The sequence below is a fragment of the Meles meles genome, chromosome 7 (assembly GCF_922984935.1).
Source record: "Meles meles chromosome 7, mMelMel3.1 paternal haplotype, whole genome shotgun sequence".
Lineage (NCBI taxonomy): Eukaryota > Metazoa > Chordata > Mammalia > Carnivora > Mustelidae > Meles > Meles meles.
Window position 1 is genome coordinate 104548841 of NC_060072.1, and position 15148 is coordinate 104563988.

The 15148-nt window shown below is 37.2% G+C and overlaps 1 pseudogene; it reads right to left on the reverse strand.

Annotated features, from left to right (window-relative positions):
• Positions 1 to 2377: 2377 nt before the first annotated feature.
• Positions 2378 to 3139, reverse strand: LOC123946465 (annotated as a pseudogene).
• Positions 3140 to 15148: the final 12009 nt, after the last annotated feature.

Below are 15148 nucleotides of genomic sequence, written 5' to 3' on the forward strand. Positions count from 1 at the left end.
GTTGAGCCACAGCTTGCTGGGAGCTGGCCACTCCCCCCAAGGTCTATCTTCCTATCACTTCGGATTCATTTCTCCAAACATCCCACCTTTCAGAAAGTGGTGGATTTTCTGTTTCTAGAATTGTTGCTCTTCTTCTCTTCGATCTCCTATTGGGTTTGTGGGTGTTCAGAATGGTTTGATAGCTATCTAGCTGTCTAGCTATCTAGCTGAACTCCTGAGACCTGATGTCATCTCAGTCTGCTACTCCTCTGCCATCTTGACTCCCCCACCCCTAGTTAAGCAAGATTTTACAGTTGCAGACATACCTGCATATATGGGTTCTGGTAAACATGGTAGTTCAATGACTTAACCCTCTGGACTATTCTGCTTAATAAATACACCCAGTAACATGAATTATATGTAATGGGCCCACTATTTTCTGGATATAAAATTTTAGTTCCTTATATATACTTTGCTTGGAATCTTTTCTTTAGAAACAAAAGAAGGGGTACCTGGGCAACTCAGTAGGTTAAGCCTCTGCCTTTGGCTCGGGTCATGGTCTCAGGGTCCTGGGATCAAGCCCCACATTGGGCTCTCTGCTCGGTGGGGAGCCTGCTTCCCCCTAACTCTCTGCCTGTCTTTCTGCCTGCTTGTGATCTCTCTCTCTCTCTCTCTCTGTGTGTCAAATAAATAAATAAAATCTTTAAAAAAATAAAAAAAAATAAACACAAAAGAAAATTATTAATGAAGGTAACTTTCAAACCAGGAGAGTTGCAGACTTTGCTAGTGGTATCACACTGTTCTTCCTGTATTATTAATTCATAACTGCTTGAACAACCTTATAATGTTATCAAAAAGCAAATAAGGGTAATAGGGAGGGCACATATTGCATGGAGCACTGGGTGTTGTGCAAAAACAATGAATACTGTTACGCTGAAAAAAAATAAATAAATTAAAGACATTTTGAACTAAAAAAAAAAAAAAGAAAAAAAAGCAAGTAAGTTCTCTAAGATACTAGGTGCTGAACTCCTCAAAGCCACAAAATAGAATGAGCTGCCGGTAGAAGTTACCTCCCAGTTCTCTTAGTACAGGTCAGTGTTTCCATAGTGCAGGACCCACACCACTGGTGGCACACAAGGAGACTTTGGGTGGTATACAACACAGAAGTAAATAGTATAGAGTCACAGGGAAATTACAATTTCCCTTTACAATTTTATCCTTCTGATAATTCCACAGAGAGAGCCCCATTTTGTTGTTGGGTAAGATCTCTCTCACTGCAACAAAGAGCAGGCTTCTTGGGTTCAGAGCCTTGGGGGGCATTAGTATCTAGTTAGAATTTAATTACATTTTTTGTTTTATTTCATAGTTACTCATGGTAAATTGATGCTGGTTTTCTTCTTGGAGTAGAGATTAGTTTGTTTTTAAACTATTTTAAGATTTAAAAGGTAAATACTAAAACATAATAGTATATTTAATACTCAAGTGATAGAAGTCTGGGGAACAATGGCTATATCTAACAAATCACATGTCTAAAAAGTGATTTTGAGGGGTGTCTGGGAGGCTCAGTGGGTTAAAGCCTCTGCCTTAAGCTCAGGTCATGATCTCAGTGTCCTGGGATCGAGCCCCACATTGGGATCTCTGCTCCGTGGGGGGCTGGCTTCCTCCTCTCTCTCTCTACGGACCTCTCCGCTTACTTGTGATTTCTGTCCAATAAATAAATAAAACCTTTTTTAAAAGTTTCAAAAGAAACTACAAACATGGTCTAGAAAGGAAACACATTACTTTGTTCTCAATACTTGTGATGTTCTAGAAATAAGCTCAAAAAAGCCTTCTCCTAGATCAAGTGATTTCCAGAGTTAAGATTCAAGCAAAAATATAACAGGAAAAAGAACCAATTCTACACCATCCTGGACTTCATAAACTCATGGTACTATACGAGTGCAAGTAATCTGACATTTAGCAAGTTATTTTAAACATAAACTCCATGACATCTTTTTGTCTGGGCTATACTTATGCCTCACAAAGGCGAACCCAGGCTGTAGGGTCCCCACTTGGTCCTCAGAGCATGTACCACACACGTTTTTTGATTGAACTCTTCAAAAGGATTTAGGACTGCTGGCCAAGTCTCCAAATGGCTTCTGACTGTTCTTCCATGGTCATGGCCCAGGAAAAAGACATCTCCTCTGAATAATAATCTCATGACTAATGTGAGGAGCTTGCCTAGCAGGAACTGCACGCTCCCAGGCATGACATGCTGATTTAAAAGAAAGAGGATAGTTGGAGAGAAAGAAAGCAGAGCTTCTCGCTTGTGGTGAATGGTTTCTTCATCACAGTGGCAGTTAGGATATACTCCCTCCTTTTTCCCCGGATGCCAGGGCAGTGTGTCTGAAGGATGGGGTCAGACATCATAATTAGGAGCCTTGCTCTGGGCTTGCCTTAGTCAGATCTGCAGTGTGGAACAAACGCTCCCACAGTCACGTGAAAGAAAAGCTGCTACAGGTTGAGCAATTCATAGAGATACATGTTGCACAGACAGATTAAACCAAAAGTCAAAAAAGATATGGCATTCGGCCAGCCAGGATAATAGGCAAGTAAGTAACACTGGGAAAGAGAGGCTGCTGTTCCAAGGAAAAAAATGCAATGATGTAATTAAAATCTTCACCATCACTCTGCAAAAGACTTCTACGGCATGAAAGCCTCAAATTAAATTCAGAGCTGCATATAAGACTGAGGATGAGTGACACAATCTCTGACAGAGCCACTGGTTCCAGTCGCAGGTGAGCAGAAGAAATCTTACCAGCCCCTTTAGAGTCAATAGAAAATGCAGATGTGACTCCATGGGCCGACCCCAGTTCACACACGGAATTTGATAAGGGGGCCTCAGCTTAATTTCCATCTGCATGTCCAATGGATTTATCTCTCTTGAAAGAGAACTGGGATGATTATATCGCTGCTTGGTCCTCTGAATAAAGTTATCAAGATCAATGAAACAGTATGGTCTGACAGCAGGGTTTGTCTTCATCATTTTATAAGTAGTAGTGAACTCCTTCTGAAGCTCATTCAGGAAAGAGAAGACCAGAGCATTTGGGTAATTTTCAGGGCACAACATCATGTTCTTCTTCACTATGTGCTGACCATTCTGGATCTTCTGGTTTTTCATATACACTGTAGAATCAGTTAGTTGATATCCATAAAGTTACTTGCTGGGATGATATTTGGGACTGCATTGAATTTATAGATCAATTTTTGAAGAACCAATATCTTAACAATATTGAGTTTACCTATCCATGAACATGAAATATATCTCCATTTATTTAGATATTTTAAAATTTTTGCTCCATGTTTTTCTTTTTTTTAGTTTTGGAAGTTCTTACTGACATATTTTCAAGCTCAATGATTATTTCCTTGGCCATATCTGGTACTGATATGTACTGATATGTACTGAAATGCTCATATTTAGCTCAGTCTCTCCCAACTCACTCTGTGGCACACAACCAAAGCTACACCTTTTTTTTTTTCCAGAAAAGACTTTATTTACTTATTTGTCAGAGAAAGAAAGAGAGCACAAGCAGGGAGAGAGACAGGCAGGGGGAGAAGCAAGCTCCTCACCAAGCAAGGAGCCCTATGTGGCACTTGATCTCAGGACCCTAGGATCATGACCTGAGCCGAAGGCAGACGCTTAATCAACTAAGCCATTCAGGTGTCCCAAACCAAAGCTACACTTTGATGTTCATCTAATTTGTCTCAGTCAGTGTGGCAAGCACTTTATAATAATTGCCTCGTTTAACCTTAACAGCATTTCTATAAGGCAGAAATAATATGGAGGGGCATCAATATGGGATAAGGCCAACTCACTGTCATCTCTCTCATTGAGACATGGATACGGAACAGTCTAAGGCTAGAGAGAGAGGAGGAAGGAAACAAGTTACCCTTTCTGATAAATCAAGTTTTTATAGGTCTAGAAGAGTAAAGAAAGAGGTAAGCAAGCTGAATAAACTAATTCAAGATGTGTTATGAACTAACAGGAATCTGATCTATTTGAAAGAGATTGTGGGAAGTACATAAGAGGAAAGGATGCATTGAATGAGAACATAAAGGAATAAAAATACCCTAGGAGAATAACAAGGAAATCCTACAGAGGAGAATGGTAAGAAGCAACAGGGATTTGCTAAATAAGGATGTGTGAATTTCATTGATAGGAATCAAGAGAGATAAATGTGCACACACACACACACGCACACACACACACACAGAGACACACACAAGTATTTAGACTACAATCCCAGTAAAATCTTACCTAACAGAAAGGCCAAGCATGTGCTTAGGGTACCATCAAATTAATGCAATTGGGGGAAATTTTTCTAAATATAGAACAAATCATTGAAGTAGTAATTATTGGGGGATAATCTAGCATCTTGTCAGGCTTCCTTACTCTAATTTGAAATTTTATTTTGAAGCATGTATATGAAATAGCACCATAATGTCTTCAGAACTTAGAACAGCCTGAAGGTCTTATTCTTGGCTCTATGTCCTGTACAACTCTTGCTACAATCCCTTTTCTTCCCACCGTGTCTGCGTAAGGACCAGTAATGTTCAAGTCAGGTCAGTTGAATAGTGTTCTACAACATAGTCTTTTATTTATTTATTTATTTTCTTAAAAAAGATTTTATTTATTCATTTGACAGACAGAGATCACAAGCAGGCAGAGAAGCAGGCAGAGAGAGAGGAAGGGAAGCAGGCTCCCCGCTGAGCAGAGAGCCCGATTCGGGGCTCGATCCCAGGACCCTGGGACCACGACCTGAGCTGAAGGCAGAGGCTTTAACCCACTGAGCCATCCAGGCGCCCCTACAACATAGTCTTTTTTTTTTTTTTAAGATTTTTTTATTTATTTGACAGAGATCACAAGTAGGCAGAGAAGCAGGCAGAGAGAGAGAGGAAGGGAAGCAGGCTCCCCGCTGAGCAAAGAGCCCGATTCGGGGCTGGATCCCAGGACCCTGAGATCATGACCTGAGCCGAAGGCAGAGGCTTTAACCCACTGAGCCACCCAGGCGCCCCCTACAACATAGTCTTTTTTTTTTTTTTTTTTTACATTTTTTTAAATTAATTAATTTATTTTTATTTGCTTATTTACAGCATAACAGTGTTCATTGTTTTGGCATCACACCCAGTGCTCCATGCAGTACGTGCCCTCCCTATTACCCACCACCTGGTTCCTCAACCTCCCACCCCACCCCACCCCCTCCCACCGCCCCTTCATAACCCTCTGGTTGTTTTCCAGAGTCCATAGTCTCTCATGGTTCATCTCTCCTTCCAGTTTCCCTCAACTCCCTCTCCTCTCCATCTCCCCATGTCCTCCATGTTATTTGTTATGCTCCACAAATAAGTGAGACCATATGATACTTGACTCTCTCTGCTTGACTTATTTCGCTCAGCATAATTTCTTCCAGTCCTGTCCATGTTGCTACAAAAGTTGGGTATTCGTCCTTTCTGATGGAGGCATAATACTCCATTGTGTATATGGACCACATCTTCCTTATCCATTCATCCGTTGAAGGGCATCTTGGTTCTTTCCACAGTTTGGCGACCGTAGCCATTGCTGCAATAAACATTGGGGTACAAATGGCTCTTCTTTTCACTACATCTGTATCTTTGGGGTAAATACCCAGCAGTGCAATTGCAGGGTCATAGGGAAGCTCTATTTTTAATTTCTTCAGGAATCTCCACACTGTTCTCCAAAGTGGCTGCACTAACTTGCATTCCCACCAACAGTGTAAGAGGGTTCCCCTTTCTCCACATCCTCTCCAGCACACGTTGTTTCCTGTCTTGCTAATTTTGGCCATTCTAACTGGTGTTAGGTGGTATCTCAATGTCCTACAACATAGTCTTAAGAGTGAAAACTGACATGGAAAATTAACAGTCCTTTAACCCAAAGTCATAGCTTTCCAAATCATATGAGCCTTTGTGAACACATTGTAACCCTCATTTTGATTGCTGTAATTCAGAGTTGCCCATTTTTACTTCCTTTCCCTCTTTAGGAAGAGGTCATAGTCCTCACATTGACTACATTTCCTCATTCCTTCCAAATTTACTTCCTCTTCAGGCTTACTTTCTCCTTCCCTTGCTAACCCTAGAGACAGTAGCCAGGGAAGGAGGACTGTGGAAGGAAGAAGAGCATGGCAAGAGGTGAAAAATTCAACCACAAATTCTCCTAAGTAATAAACTCAGCATTTCCTCTCATGCTTAGTTTCGCTGATTCCAGAAGGACTTACCCGGTAGTCCTGCTGACACACATATTCTTCTGTCTCCTCTTGCTTTCCTTCTGTTCTGCTTTCCCATATCTTTCTTAATGAGTCACTTTTGTTCTTTATTTCTGAAATAATTTTGGGCATTGTGTGTGAGTATACATTTCTTAACACATTAAATAACTAAAATATTCTGCTGTCATTGCACATGACAGATGAGTTGATTGAGTAGAATTATTGGGTCATAAATATTTTAACAGCATATTATTCTATATCCATTGTCACCTGTTGCAGAAAATAAGTCTGGAGTCAGTGTTGTTCTGTTCCTTTAGTGTATAGGTTACCTATTCTTGCCCTCATAGTTAAAATGTGTTGCTGAAATAGTATGTGTGATTCTCTTTTTATTATTTATTTCCTAAAACACAGTGATCCATTTTAATCTACATATTTCATTATCTTTCTCTCTTTAAAAACATTTGTTACTCCAATTACGTATTTGATACATATTTTCTTTTATCTCATCTATTGTGGTTGGTACTTAGAAAAGACCTCTATTTCCTAGGTTGTATTTCTACTCTCCATCCTCTATAGACCATTTTTGTCCTTCTCCTCAGTCATCTACTAAAGTTTCTCAGATTTAGCTTCCTCTTATAAATTTATTTTTCTTGCTATCAATTACATTATTTACTTCCTGCCATATAGATTTTAATTACAATGTAACATTTTTAATGTTCTACAAGCCTCGCTAATCTCACCAAGTGTCATTTCATCTCTTCCTATTATAATTTGATGCCATCATGCTCTCTTCCATGTTCGTTTGTTCATAGCTCATAAAGGCCACAACATGTGGAAACCTACTGAGGATGACAAAGTATCTAACTTCTTAGGATGCTGTTCCTTCACGTTGATACTCCTTGTCTTACCCAATAATCCTTCATAACATAAGGCTGATTTTTTTGGTTCATTCAATATAAAAGATACAAATATGTGTCACTCTTGTTTACTTCTGCATATCTGTATGTTAATTCATATCCTGTGACTTTACTGAGTTCATTTTTTTTAGTTCTACTAGCTTTTTGGTGATTGAGGGTGTTCTATATATACAGTGGTATGTCATCTGCAAATAGTGACATAGAAGTTTTACTTCTTCCTTTCCAATATGAATGTCTCTTGAGCTTTGGACCTTGAGAAACATTTATATAAATAAAATCCTTTGGGCAGTATCTACTTTTTTTTTTTTCCCTTTTTATTTATTTTTTTTTTCAGCATAACAGTATTCATTCTTTTTGCACAACACCCAGTGCTCCATGCAAAACGTGCCCTCCCCATCACCCACCACCTGTTCCCCCAACCTCCCACCCCTGACCCTTCAAAACCCTCAGGTTGTTTTTCAGAGTCCATAGTCTCTTATGGTATCTACTTTTTTTTTAAAGATTTTATTTATTTATTTGATGGAGAGAGAGATCACAAGTAGGCAGAGAGGCAGGCAGAGAGAGAGAGGGAATCAGGCTCCCCGCTGAGCAGAGAGCCCAATGCAGGACTCAATCCCAGGACCCTGAGATCATGACCTGAGCTGAAGGCAGAGGCTTAACCCACTGAGCCACCCAGGTACCCCCAGTATCTACATTTTTAAAAAATTTCTTTTTTTTAATGCATAAAGAATATTTATTTATTTATTTATCTTACTTATCTACTATTTTATTTTATTTTATTGTGTTATGTTAGTCATCATACAATACATCATTAGTTTTTTATACAGTGTTCCATGATTCATTATTTATGCATAACACCCAGTGCTCCATGTGATGCATGCTCCCAATTTTCAGTTTATTTCACCTCCCATCACCAGAACAAAAATGGAAACATAAAGAGAAAAAAAGAGGAGACTGATTATGTCACCCTTACACAAATCCATAGCAAAAATTTTCCAATCACTAATGGTTATAACTTAAAATTTTTGGTACCTAGAATGATTTTGACCATCTCCAAATAATTCATAATTCATCATTGTTAACTATGTGCCAGGTCAAATCCATTAGAGGCCCTTTGCTCCAATCTTGAAGGCTTCCAAACCATTCCTTTTAAAGTGTAAAATAGTTTAAGAAAATTTACTTTTTCCATAACAGAATTGAAATATCCTGTTACTGCTTTTACTGATGTGAACTTTTTTGCTCCTGTAACAAACCCAAGTGACTTGTTAACCAGAGGTTGGCAAATATTGTGCTATGCCAATTTTCCTGAAGTTTATATTTCATAAAATGTTAGAAATAAAAAAGACCTTATATAAGATTAAGTACAGTAGTTTTCAGACTTGAGTACCTCTATCTTTGGTGATATTTCCAAAGTTTGTGCTGACAAGGATAGCATAAAGGGAATCATGTCTAGATCCAATTTCATATGTAACTGGCTAAAATTTCCCTTTTCCAAACTCCCCTATCATAATTGCTTTTCTCTGTAAAAGAAAGATATATATCTTTTTTTCTCTTTATTGATAAGCACTTGCCTGGGGTGTTATAAACCCCAGTGTGTCAATTAACACAAAATGACATACTGATATATGCTTAGAAAGAAAATTACTCTACTTATAGATGACAAATACATTTGAAAGTTAGAATATTTCCATTTCTTTGCTTTCAGTAAAATTGTTTTAGAAGATTTTATTCATTTATTTGACAGAAAGGGACACAGCGAGAGAAGAAACACAAGCAGAAGGAATGGGAGAGGAAGAAGCAGGCTTCCCACCAAGCAGGAAGCCCATTGTGGGGTTCAATCCCAGGACCCTGGGATCATGACCCAAGCCAAAGGCAGACGCTTAATGACCAAGCCACACAGGTGCCCCAATTTCAATAAAATTAAAGAGATATTAATAAGAGAGGTTAGCTGAGTCATCATTAATAAGAACTGATGCTAGTTCCTTGTATAATTTTGGGTACATAACTCAAAAAGTTCAACAAATCAGATAGCATTGTATTAACAAAACTTTCTCCATTCCTATTTCCATATTTATCTGAACAAGATTTCTTGGTACTTCAATCTATAAAAAATTATGAAAGAATTTATGCTGAATCCTGTAGATTGCAATAACTTATAACATTAATTATGAATACATGCTATAATTTTTTAAAAGTCTAATTCTGTTCATTAAGAGAAGATTTTTAATAAAATTATATTTTTTGTTTAATAATTATACACTAACCATTCAATGTAACTACATTGTTTTGGTTATTTCTACACTATAAAAATTGTAATGAAAACTAAATTCACAAGAATTTTGGTCATCTAGATAAAAAATTAAGATAAAATAGTAAATGGAAGTTTATAAAAATTACAGACTTTTCTCCTCTAGGCTGGAATCAACAATTTACCTAAAGTGCCCAGGTTCTTTTTGTGGAGGATGATATTTAGAGACCAAGATCTCAACCCTCAGTGAGCTTATTGCTTCTAGGATGTCACTGCTTTTAAGCTGTCTAAGCACTCAGAGCTACTTACATGCACACAAACACACATACACAGACATGCTCCCCTATACCCATGTCTTCTTTTTTTCTCTTAAAAACTATGAATTTATACTGATCTTTCCATTTCTTTTTTTATGAAATTTTTATTGTTATGTTAGTCACCATACAGTACATCATTAGTTTTTGATGTAGTGTTCCAAGATTCATTGTTTACATATAACACACAGTGCTCCATGCAATACAGGATCTCTCCATTTCTAATCCAACAGCCCAGGATTCATTCTAACTTCTCTCATTCCATAGTTATAATTCTCTACTCTTATAGTGGAAAATCTGTCTCCCAGTACATTTGCTTGATTCCAGAATACACAGAAGCTTTAACCAAAAGATCAGTGTTGACCCATCAATAGGGGAAAATTGACATTCCTCATCCAAGATATAATGCACTGAGGAGAATTTTTTAAATGTCTAACTTTGATTCTTCCAAATTCATGGTTATTAGAATTTTTATTAGTGTACAAACAAGACAAAATAATCATAATAAAATACTGGTAAATAATTATTAAACACAAACAGTACAATTTTATTGGAAAGAGCTTCTCCATTAAATGGATTGGACTTTAAAAATTATAGCATGTATTCATAATTGGGTGTTAATTATTAAATATCAGAAAAACCTGAACTGTGAGGTCTTTTCTAAAATAACTGCCATGCACTTTTCAAAACTGTTAATAAATTCAAAGACAAAGAAATCTTGCTGGACTATTTCAGATTAAAGAAGACCAAAAAGACATGGTAACTATATAAAATAATACTGGATAGTAGACCAGGTGATAGTCAGGGGCGTGGTGGGGAGAAGAGAATATTTACATATTCTCAAAGTATTTTTCTATAAATTACTTAAGCACAAAAGGAAAAATCATAAATTTATACAATGGAGAAACCTGTAGGCATTACTTAACCAGATGACCAAAGCAATACATGATCTGGGCTTTTCTTGTGCTGTAGAAGATATTATTGAGGAAGTTAGCAAAATATGATTAAGGTTTGTAAATTAAATATGAGTATTGTTCTCATGTTAATGTCTTGGCACTGTAAACTTCTCCCGATTTACATAATTATACTGTGGTTACGGAAGAGAATGTCATTATTTTTAGAATATGCAAAGAAACAGGAAATACTTGTCTGTTTTAAGGAACTATTTAGGAGAAAATGAACATCATGTCTTAACTCTGGGATGGTTGAGAAAATAAAATCTGTGTGAGAGAGTATATATAATTGAAAATATGTAAAGGTACATTAATTCTCCAATCTTCTGATAAGGCCAATGTTACTCTTTTTTCAATTGGTTTTACTGACTGACTGTAGTTGTGCCTCTTTATTCTTGAATAATCTTACATCTATAAAGCATTGTCTAAAATTACCAGTTTAATTTTTATTTATTCTACTTATTTATTATTTTATTTTATTTTACTTTTTATTTATTTATTTTATATTATATATTATTTATTATAATTTATTTATTACATATTATTATTTATAATATTATTTATTATTTTATTTATTATTATTATTATTATTATTATTTTGTTTATTTGTTTATTTACAGCATAACAGTGTTCATTGTTTTGGCATCACACCCAGTGCTCCATGCAGTACATGCCCTCCCTATTACCCACCACCTGGTTACTCAACCTCCCACCCCCCCGCCCCTTCAAAACCCTCTGGTTGTTTTTCAGAGTCCATAGTCTCTCATGGTTCATCTCCCCTTACAGTTTCCCTCAACTCCCTCTCCTCTCCATCTCCCCATGTCCTCCATGTTATTTGTTATGCTCCACAAATAAGTGAGACCATATGATACTTGACTCTCTCTGCTTGACTTATTTCGCTCAGCATAATCTCTTCCAGTCCCGTCCATGTTGCTACAAAAGTTGGGTATTCATCCTTTCTGATGGAGGCATAATACTCCATTGTGTATATGTACCACATCTTCCTTATCCATTCATCCGCTGAAGGGCATCTTGGTTCTTTCCACAGTTTGGCGACCGTGGCCATTGCTGCAATAAACATTGGGGTACAGATGGCCCTTCTTTGCACTACATCTGTATCTTTGGGGTAAATATCCAGCAGTGCAATTTCAGGGTCATAGGGAAGTTCTATTCTTAATTTCTTCAGGAATCTCCACACTGTTCTCCAAAGTGGCTGCACTAACTTGCATTCCCACCAACAGTGTAAGAGGGTTCCCCTTTCTCCACATCCTCTCCAACACACGTTGTTTCCTGTCTTGCTAATTTTGGCCATTCTAACTGGTGTCAGGTGGTATCTCAATGTGGTTTTAATTTGAAACTCCCTGATGGCTAGTGATGATGAACATTTTTTCATGTGTCTGATAGCCATTTGTATGTCTTTGTTGGAGAAGTGTCTGTTCATGTCTTCTGCCCTTCTTTAGACATGATTATCTGTTTTGTGTGTGTTGTGTTTGAGAAGTTCTTTATAGATCCTGGATATCAACCTTTTGTCTGTACTGTCATTTGCAAATATCTTCTCCCATTCCGTGGGTTGCCTTTTTGTTTTGCTGACTGTTTCCTTTGCTGTGCAGAAGCTTTTGATCTTGATGAAGTCCCAAAAGTTCATTTTTGCTTTTGTTTCCTTGGCCTTTGGAGACATATCTTGAAAGAAGTTGCTGTGGCTGATATCGAAGAGGTTACTGCCTATGTTCTCCTCTAGGATTCTGATAGATTCCTGTCTCACATTGAGGTCTTTTATCCATTTTGAGTTTATCTTTGTGTACAGTGTAAGAGAATGGTCGAGTTTCATTCTTCTACATATCTCTGTCCAGTTTTCCCAGCACCATTTATTGAAGAGACTGTCTTTTTTCCATTGAATATTTTTTCCTGTTTTGTCGAAGATTATTTCACCATAGAATTGAGGGTCCATATCTGGGCTCTCCACTCTATTCCACTGGCCTATGTGTCTGTTTTTATGCCAGTACCACGCTGTCTTGGTGATTTATTATTATTTATTTATTTTAAATAGAGTCAGAGCTTGAACACATTTTTCAAGTAATTTGTATGTAGGAGCTGCCTAGATTTTTAGGATTTTTGTTGATCTTTTAAAATTCTTATTAGCAACTCACTTTCTCCAAATACTCCATCTTTATAGAAACAATTCTTCATTCAATTCACATTCTATCCATTAATGAAATAGTTATTTAACTACATCGAGGACAATTCCTATAAGAGTGCAGGGCCTAAAATATCTCAACTAATAATGGTTCTTTAGTAAATACTTTTGAAAGGAGGTCCCAAAGGATATAATTGAGGTCACTAATTTCAAAATTAAATTGATGATGTCTAAAAAGTGGTTTAAGGTGCAGTGCTACATGACTTTTCCTGTCACTCCCAACCAAATGGTAGTATCAATAAATAGCATTAGTTGTTCAATGAAGTGGGCAGAATTATGGCATGTTATACTAATTACTAATTATACTAATCAATTATACTAATTACAATATCTGGCACTAACTGATTAAGAAAAAGTTATACTTGACTCATATTAGTCCACTCAAAAATTGTAATAAGTGGTTTACTAAGTACTTGGAATATATCAGAGAATGAATTCCCTATTCATATAGAGCATATATCCAGATGTGGCTGTTGGAAAGAGGAAAGACTGATACCCAGGAAAAGAAATAGGCCATTTTTCTGCATGTGGCTGTCCAATTTTCCCAGCACCATTTATTGAAGAGGCTGTCTTTTTTCCATTGGACATTCTTTCCTGCTTTGTCGAAGATTAGTTGACCATAGAGTTGAGGGTCGATTTCTGGGCTCTCTATTCTGTTCCACTGATCTATGTGTCTGTTTTTGTGCCAGTACCATGCTGTCTTGATGATGACAGCTTTGTAATAGAGCTTGAAGTCCGGAATTGTAATGCCACCAACTTTGGCTTTGTTCTTCAATATTCCTTTGGCTATTCGAGGTCTTTTCTGGTTCCATATAAATTTTAGGATTATTTGTTCCATTTCTTTGAAAAAAATGGATGGTATTTTGATAGGGATTGCATTAAATGTGTAGATTGCTTTAGGTAGCATAGACATTTTCACAATATTTATTCTTCCAATCCAGGAGCATGGAACATTTTTCCATTTTTTTGTGTCTTCCTCAATTTCTTTCATGAGTACTTTATAATTTTCTGTGTATAGATTCTTAGTCTCTTTGGTTAGGTTTATTCCTAGGTATCTTATAGTTTTGGGTACAATTGTAAATGGGATTGACTCCTTAATTTCTCTTTCTTCAGTCTTGTTGTTGGTGTACAGAAATGCAACTGATTTCTGTGCATTGATTTTATATCCTGACACTTTACTGAATTCCTGAACAAGTTCTAGCAGTTTTGGAGTGGAGTCTTTTGGGTTTTCCACATATAGTATCATATCATCTGCGAAGAGTGATAGTTTGACTTCTTCTTTACCAATTTGGATGCCTTTAATTTCTTTTTGTTGTCTGATTGCTGAGGCTAGGACTTCTAGTACTATGTTGAATAGCAGTGGTGATAATGGACATCCCTGCCGTGTTCCTGACCTTAACGGAAAAGCTTTCAGTTTTTCTCCATTGAGAATGATATTTGCGGTGGGTTTTTCATAGATGGCTTTGATAATATTGAGGTATGTGCCCTCTATCCCTACACTTTGAAGAGTTTTGATCAGGAAGGGATGCTGTACTTTGTCAAATGCTTTTTCAGCATCTATTGAGAGTATCATATGGTTCTTGTTCTTTCTTTTATTAATGTGTTCTATCACATTGATTGATTTGCGGATGTTGAACCAACCCTGCAGCCCTGGAATAAATCCCACTTGATCATGGTGAATAATCCTTTTAATGTACTGTTGAATCCTATTGGCTAGTATTTTGGCGAGAATTTTTGCGTCTGTGTTCATCAAGGATATTGGTCTGTAGTTCTCTTTTTTGGTGGGGTCCTTGTCTGGTTTTGGGATCAAGGTGATGCTGGCCTCATAAAATGAGTTTGGAAGTTTTCCTTCCATTTCTATTTTTTGGAACAGTTTCAGGAGAATAGGAATGAGTGAAATTGGACCACTTCCTTACACCACACACAAAAATAGACTCCAAATGGTTGAAGGACCTCAATGTGAGAAAGGAATCCATCAAAATCCTTGAGGAGAATGCAGGCAGCAACCTCTTCGACCTCAGCCGTAGCAACATCTTCCTAGGAACAACGGCAAAGGCAAGGGAAGCAAGGGCAAAAATGAACTGTTGGGATTTCATCAAGATCAAAAGCTTTTGCACAGCAAAGGAAACAGTTAACAAAACCAAAAGACAACTGACAGAATGGGAGAAGATATTTGCAAACGACATATCAGATAAAGGGCTAGTATCCAAAATCTATAAGGAACTTAGCAAACTCAACACCCAAAGAACAAACAATCCAATCAAGAAATGGGCAGAGGACATGAAC